The sequence below is a fragment of the Zonotrichia albicollis genome, chromosome 11 (assembly GCF_047830755.1).
Source record: "Zonotrichia albicollis isolate bZonAlb1 chromosome 11, bZonAlb1.hap1, whole genome shotgun sequence".
NCBI lineage: Eukaryota > Metazoa > Chordata > Aves > Passeriformes > Passerellidae > Zonotrichia > Zonotrichia albicollis.
Genome location: NC_133829.1, coordinates 1,611,678 through 1,618,675, shown reverse-complemented (window position 1 = coordinate 1,618,675; position 6,998 = coordinate 1,611,678). Strand labels below are relative to the sequence as shown.

The window sequence follows — 6,998 nt, the reverse complement described above, 5'->3', positions numbered from 1 at the left end:
GAGAAGGCCTGGGAGTGAAAGGTCCTTCAGGGTGGAGGTCAAGGATAAGCCAGGCTGGACATGTGGGAGTTGTGCACAATAGACACCCATTTGGAAACTTAATCCTTTAATTTCCCCTCATCAAGCAGGTCAAAATAATGTAATAAAGGCTTTCTCATGGAGATGCAAGCTGTAATTCAGGGCAGCCTTTTTTCATTTTGCATTTCCCCCTGTCTCCTGTTCCAGAAGCAGCAGCAGCGCTTGAGAGCAGAAATGAGAGGCCCTGGCAGGACTACAAAGGGCTCCGGAGGAGCAGGTACGCCGGGGATGAGGTAAGTGCTGTCGTTTGGGTGAAATAGGTGTGGAAAGTGCACTCTGCACACGTTAGGCTTCAAAGCCAGCAATAATTACTGCGTTTGAGACTGTATCAGCACCCGGGGCTGCCGTTCAAGTCGGGCAGGAATTCTTTGTGCAGGGCTTTTGTTCTGCAGACATCCAAGCTCCCCGTGGTTCACCCCGGGAACCCAGGGAAGTGTCGTGGCTTTGAGCTGGGCTTGTGTGGAGCCCCGGCTTTGATGAATTCATCGGGTGCTCTGTGAATATGACTGGGCTGTAATTGCTTTTAATGGCAAAACCATGAAAGGAGAAAATAAGTGCTGGGGTGGGTGGCAGCAAGAAGGATCTTGCAGGCTCCTGGCAGGGCTCTGCTCTCTGGACTTGCTGCTCTTGGTCTCATCTCGTGTCCTTCTGCCTCTGTGGGCCCTGCAAGGGCTTGGAGTTGAACTGGTGATGTGGGGCTGGTGTCTCCCAGATGATGTGTGCTCTATTCCATCAGTGTGTGGTAAATACAGGGTCATTTGGGGAGTAGAGCCAAAAAATATCTTCCAAGAGGGTTTTATGGTGGATCTCCATGGAGGAGATCAGTGATGTGCTTCTTTTACAGAAGAAATGGTTGAAATTTAAGTTTATCACTGGCTTGTTAGTGACCCATGACAAGGAAAAAGGTTGATATGCTGAGTAGGAGCTACCCAGCTCCACCACCCCTGTGACTGCTCCAAAGTAACTGAACCCTGATGTTCCTGAGCAATCCCCTCTGGAATCACCATCCCCATGAGCAGCGGGGTGGGCTGCAGCATTCTCCCAGCAGCTCCTGCCCCTTCTCCCGGGGGGATTCCCAGATGGTTCAGATGTCACACTGCTGTCACCCTTGCTCTGACCCACGACTGCTTGGTGCCACCCCGGAGCCGCAGCCTGGCTGTCACCCATGGGGAGAATGTCCCTTTTTGCAAACTGTGGGCTCGTTTTCCCTGCTGTGGGGGCCGGAGCACACAAAGGCGGCGCCAGGGGCAGTTTTATCTCAGAGCAGAGCAGGGAACAGATCTAATCTCTCTGCAGAGGCCTGCCCGGAGCTCCTCTCCCCAAAGAGCCCTTGTGCTGGAACAATAAATGCCAGGGACATGCCGCCAGCCCGCGGCTGGGATTCCATTCAGACCCGTGGGCATTTCTTTCCCAGGCACGGCGGGGTCTCGGCTCCCTCATGGCCGCTGCCCACGCGGGGCCTGGCGGGGCCGTGCCGTGGCGGCGACAACTGGGCTGCTGGCACGGGCTCTGGGCCGTGGGCAGGGCCAGGCTGTGGGCACGGCCTGCTCAGGCCCGCCGCAGTGTCCGGCCCGTGACAAAGCGCCACTATGGCCGGGGACGGGCGGAATGCGGCCCCGGGGCGGCCTGGCACCAGGGGCTCCTGGAAAGGCTGGGCAGAGCCCACACAGCGCGGCTTGTCCGGCACACAATGAGGGATGTGTTGTGGTGGCATGAATGGGCTGAGCCAGGGATGGCAAATGTTTACTCTGGGCTCCCACAGCACGGGCAGAGGAGGGCCAAGGCCTCCGCTCCTCCTCCAGGCAGTGAGGGCCGCTCTGGGAGCTTGGGCATCCAGCTTGGAGAACCTGGGCCTTTTGTGCCACCTTTGTGGCCTTTCATGCCACCTTTGTGACCTCAACCAGGTATCACACAAAGCCAGCAGGAATAGGATCCTGGAATGGTATGGTTTGGGAGGGATCTTAAAGATCATCCAGTTCCAGCCCCTTGCTATGGACCAGTGACAGATGTCATTTTAGTTGGTGCTTTGAGGGTCCTGTTATCCTGCTCAAACCCTCTCTCAGGCTTCACTTAAGCAGTGCAGCCATCCATCATTAATGCCATTGTGCATCCTAATGCCTTTCAACGTTCCCAGGTCCCCCATTCCCAGTGGTGAGATTGGAGAGATGTCCATGCAGTTTCCATGTTGTTCATGGTCCAAGCTGCTCCTGTGACCCTGTGGATGGAGGATGTGGTGAAATCCCTGCTCTGAGATGCATCTGAGTGGTGCAGGAGACATCATTAACATTCTCTAACGTGTTCCTGGGGCAAGTCAGGCAGTTTCAGGTGAGGCCAGGTGCCAATGCCACCAGCTTGGTGGCCCTTGTGCCAGCTGCCCAGAGCGAGGGGGTTTGCAGCCCCCAGACTGTGACTTGTACATTGTATCTGCTCCCCCTGCCAATGCTAAATCCCATTTATTACAGAGAACTTCACAGGCTTTTAATGAACCTTCCTGAGCTTAATTTACAACTTGGGGAAAGATAGACAAGGTGACAAAGTGAACTGAAATATGAAATTACTTTAATTGCAGAGGACGACAGTTTATAGGCTTCAGAATCCAAGTCATTTATTTTAATGATCTCCTCTGCCCTCAACACATAATTACCATTCCCATTCCGAGCTGGTTTCAGGAGAGGTATGCAGGGAAAGCTGGTTGGACCTGTTCAGGCAGCAGAACTTTTGGCAACTCATAATCTGAGACGAAAAACGAATTAAAAGCAAAATATATTGTCATGTCAGAAACACTTTTCATTTAAGACATGCTGGGTTTTGCCTCGTTTCCTGGAGACAGCTGTGGTCCATCTGAAAGCAGCAATCCGAGGCACACGGCACTGGTTGAGTGCCTTTCCAACCCTACATGGTAAAACACTTGGAAAATCCCCAGGAGTCAACATGGGGGCCAAGGGGTAACACAGCCTTTGGGGAGGAGATGGAAATGTTTCATTTCCCTGCTGCTCCTTGCATTGGTGGGTTGGGTGTTAGGGTGGTAATAAAAAAATATGGACTTTGAGAAATGGATGCTGCTTTTCCCCCATGGATATCTGATTTTGGCTGGTCCTACTCTAAACCAGCTGGAGATTTTCAACCCCTGTGGAAAGAGGGGCTGTCTGTGAGCAGCTCCAAGCTGTTTTCATGGAGTTCAGGTCCCTCAGATGTTGCTGGAGCCTCTTGTGGGTGTTTGGGCACATGGACATCTTGGTACATCCTGACTTTTCTGATGTGGTGCTTTGGGGGGTGATTTGGAGGAGGTTGTGTTGTAATTGCCCAGCTTGGCTTAGCTCTGCCTCTGCTTCTCCAGTGTCCAGGAGCTCTCCAGCTGAGCTTGGCCTGGCTTCCTCGGAGTTAAAACTCTGATGTCCCTCAGAAACCTGAGCACCAGGCCCAGCTTCTCCTCTGGCAAAGGTGGGAAAGTGGGAGGAAATTGGGTGTAACCTGAGGAAGCCGGAAAGCAAAGATGAGCCCAGGCTGGTGGGACTCGTGCCAAGGAGTGGGTTCTGAGCCAGGCTGATGCACCTTCCTGCAGGGAAAGGAGGTGAAAATATATTTTTCTTACAGGGATCATTAAGTTCCTTGGATTGGACAGTTGTGGTACAGTGTTTCTTGATTTTCAGATTTTTTTTTTTTTTTTTTTTACCACAAGGATGGGTTGTGGACCAAGCGATCATGGAGTCGTTAAAGTCTGTTAGCTCTCTCTACGTAAAGTGGTCATGAATATGTGGCAAAATGGGACAAAATCCAAAGGCACGTGGACTCCCCATCCACCTGCTGGAATAGGCTGGCTGGGATTTCAGGTGGCCCTGGCTGAAGTCATGCAGCACCAGAATATGGGGTTTTAGGGGGTCTGTGGGACTTGAGGCCATAAATCCCCTGCAGGGGTCAGTGAACTGTGTGTGCCCTGGGGCACAGCAACTTGTCCCAGTGCTGGTGAGTGTCTGGAGTGGAAACCCAAAGATTTCCAAGCTAATGTTTCCCAAAGTTGGCATTTTGGCATCTTTGAGTTTGGCTTGTTATCTAAAAGATTGGCTGCTGGGGCAGCTCTGCGCTCGTGGCTACTGCTGGTCTGGCCTTCAAGGCTTAGCAACAAGAAATAGTAAATTAATTTTCCTGAGTAGCTCTGCCTCCTTGGCCAGATCAGTCCCCAGAATGAAGTGCTCCTGGCCTGAAGGAGAAGTGTGACATTCCTCCCCAAAACAAAATATCACAGGTCCTTCATGTGCTCACCCCAGCACAGCCACTCTGGCCCTGCTCCAAAGTATTTGCTGTAAAACCACACTTTAAAAAAAGCTCTATCAAAAAGAATGTGAAGGATGCAGAGTTTAGGTCTTAAAATTGGGAAATAGTACAATAAAGCTGCTTTTGTTAACTTCTTTCAATCTCCTTGTGCAATAACCCACAGCCTGCTTGCTTCTCTCTGCTGCTGCTGGCCACCAGTGGGAGAAGTGATGGAAGGAAGAGCCCATTTGGCCTTTTCTGCAGTTTGTCATGCTTGGCAGTGTGGTGGAGCAGGGCTGGGGAGGGGGATGCTGCTGTTGGTGTAGCCATGGGGATGGGTGACGTGCTGAGGGGAGCTTGGCTGGGTGTGGGAAGTGCTCAGGGCGGCAGATGGTGTCTCCTGGCTGGTGTGCATCTCCCCTGGGACAGCTGGAGGCTTCAAAGCACCCGGGAGGATTTTTGGGAGTGAGATTGGGCTGGGTGATGCCCAGCCTGAGCTCAGCCACCAGCACGAAGGGACTCGGGCCTGGCCTGCCCTTGGCCACTCTCCTGGGCTTCCTTTGCTAATTCCTGCTCCTGGGAGGCCTCACAAACTCTGCCCAGGACCTGTGCCCAGGGTTGGTCATTCTTGGTGTGCAGGTGCCCAAATCCCATCAGCAATGTCCCTTTTCCCCCTCTGGCCGTGCAGCCAGTCCTTGGTGCTCCCAGGGCTGCCTCTCCTGGGGCTGTTGTGAGTGAGCAAAACATCTCAGACTGGCTCCTGCCTCCCTTCCACCAGCCCCTGCTTTTTAGGGAAAACAGCTTCTGTTTGTTTTGATGTTCAGAGGTTGAGGAGGTGTTGTACTTTCTTTTTCTTTTTCTTTTTTTTTACCTCTTTTTTTCTTTTTTTTTTCAGACAATTCAGACTTAGGAAGTGGGAATCAAATTTCTTTCTTAATCCTGTGGGTTTTTTTTTTTTTTTAATGAGGGTGTGTGAACTACAAGAAGGATCTTGTTCAGCCCCTCACTTGCTGATTTAGGTCCAAGCCAACAGAGCCAGGCTTGGAACTTTGATGCTGCTGGGGAAAAAGCAGGGAGAAGTGGAGGGAAGGTTGTGGGATTGGTGCTGCTGCTCAGCAAACAGAAAGAGGAAAAGGAGAGCGATTTCTCATTCTGCTTCCTAACTCCAAACACAACCCAAACTTTTTATAAACTTTCTGCTCAGGTTTCAGGAAACTGCAAATGAAACTGCATTCCTCTGTGTGTTGGTCTTTTTTTTTTTTTTTCTTTTTGCCCTCTTTCTTTTTGAGATGTAATAAAACATCATCACCTACAAGGCTGTGGCCTTTAAAAGTATTCTCTGGAGGGCAGGTGAGGAGTGGAGGCAGATTGACTGACAGCTGGAATAAAGCCTCTCTATTATCTCTGGGATTATAATTTCCCTCTATTCTGGGTGTTGGAGCAACAAGAGTTTGGTTGTCTCTGTTCTCACTGGCTTCTCCTGTGCTGTGGAGTCCATCCCCCATCAGCTGAGGATACTGAACTTCTCATCACCTAGAAAATAATGGTTTTTTCCAAAACTTGAAGGCCTTGAGTGTAACTAGTGAGAAAAAGACAAGCTGTTAGAAACAAGAATATAAAAATAACAGGAGTGGGGACAGAGCAGCCACTGCAGGATGTGGCTGCAGGGGGTCTGTCTGTCCTTCACCGACTCCTTTAACTCTTTAAACTGCTTTTGAGGGCCAAAGCTTGCAAATCTCTGATCCAGCAGCTGTTCTGGAGCTGCAGCTCCCAGGCTTGTCTGGAGGGAGCAAAGAATGGGGAAATGGCAGAGCTGGGGTAAAATTAGTGGGGATAATCTTTAAAGACAGAGGCAGGAACTGTGTCTGGGGCTGTTTTAAGCAATTTAAGGGATGGGCAGTGGGATGCTGGAGCTGATGTGGTGGGACAAGGTCTCTCCTGCAGTCCCAAGGCAGGAGAAGGAACCGGGGATGGAGGCAGGGACAGGACTGCATTGGGGTGGGTGGGGTGGTGTGTAACCTGCTTGCTGCAAAGCCAGGGCCTGCCTTTTGGGGTGGTTCCTGCAGTTTTCCCTGTGTCCCTGTCAGGACTCTCTGGGAGGAGGGGTGGGCACAGCCCTTTCTTCAGTGCATTCCTGCTCCTTGGCACATACCACCCATGGGCCAGCAAATTCCTGCTGTGGAGGGTTCTGAGAAGCCAAATTGTTCTTCATTAAAATAATCTATGAGAAGTTTACAGTACATATGTGTACAAATGACCTTGAGATGTGGTGTAGGCTCAGCCTGTCATGCCTTACACCTTCTGGGACTCATGGTGCTGACCCATGACCAAGGGCAGACCCCACTGGGGCGTCCTTATGGACACTCAATGGATTGCCACCCCAATAACACAATCCTGGCATCTCCTTCCTGTCTGGAAATGGGCACAGTGCTCTGCAGAGGACCCAGAGAGTCCATGCAGGCCCTGTGTGATGGGGAGCAGCCCTAAAGGCAGCCAGTGCCCAGCACCAGGCACCCCAAATTGCTCAGCAGGGGCCATCAGGACACTTGGTTAATTAGAGAAGCCCCATTACTGGCAGACAAGGGGTATATTTATTTTTAAAGCCTGTCTGACACTGAGAACAGGTCTCTGGCCAGAGATCTGAGGGCCTGGCTATGTAGTTGAGTTGA

At 51.4% G+C, this 6,998-nt stretch overlaps 1 long non-coding RNA gene across 1 annotated transcript in view; it reads left to right on the top strand.

Moving 5' to 3' along the window:
• The first annotated feature begins 226 nt into the window (after positions 1 to 226).
• The window catches only part of LOC113458806 (uncharacterized), a 57,360-nt gene continuing 50,588 nt past the window's right edge, over positions 227 to 6,998 (top strand). Inside the window, exon 1 of the long non-coding RNA XR_003379424.2 lies at positions 227 to 311. This is a non-coding gene — a long non-coding RNA (uncharacterized LOC113458806). The remainder of the gene's footprint in view (positions 312 to 6,998) is intronic.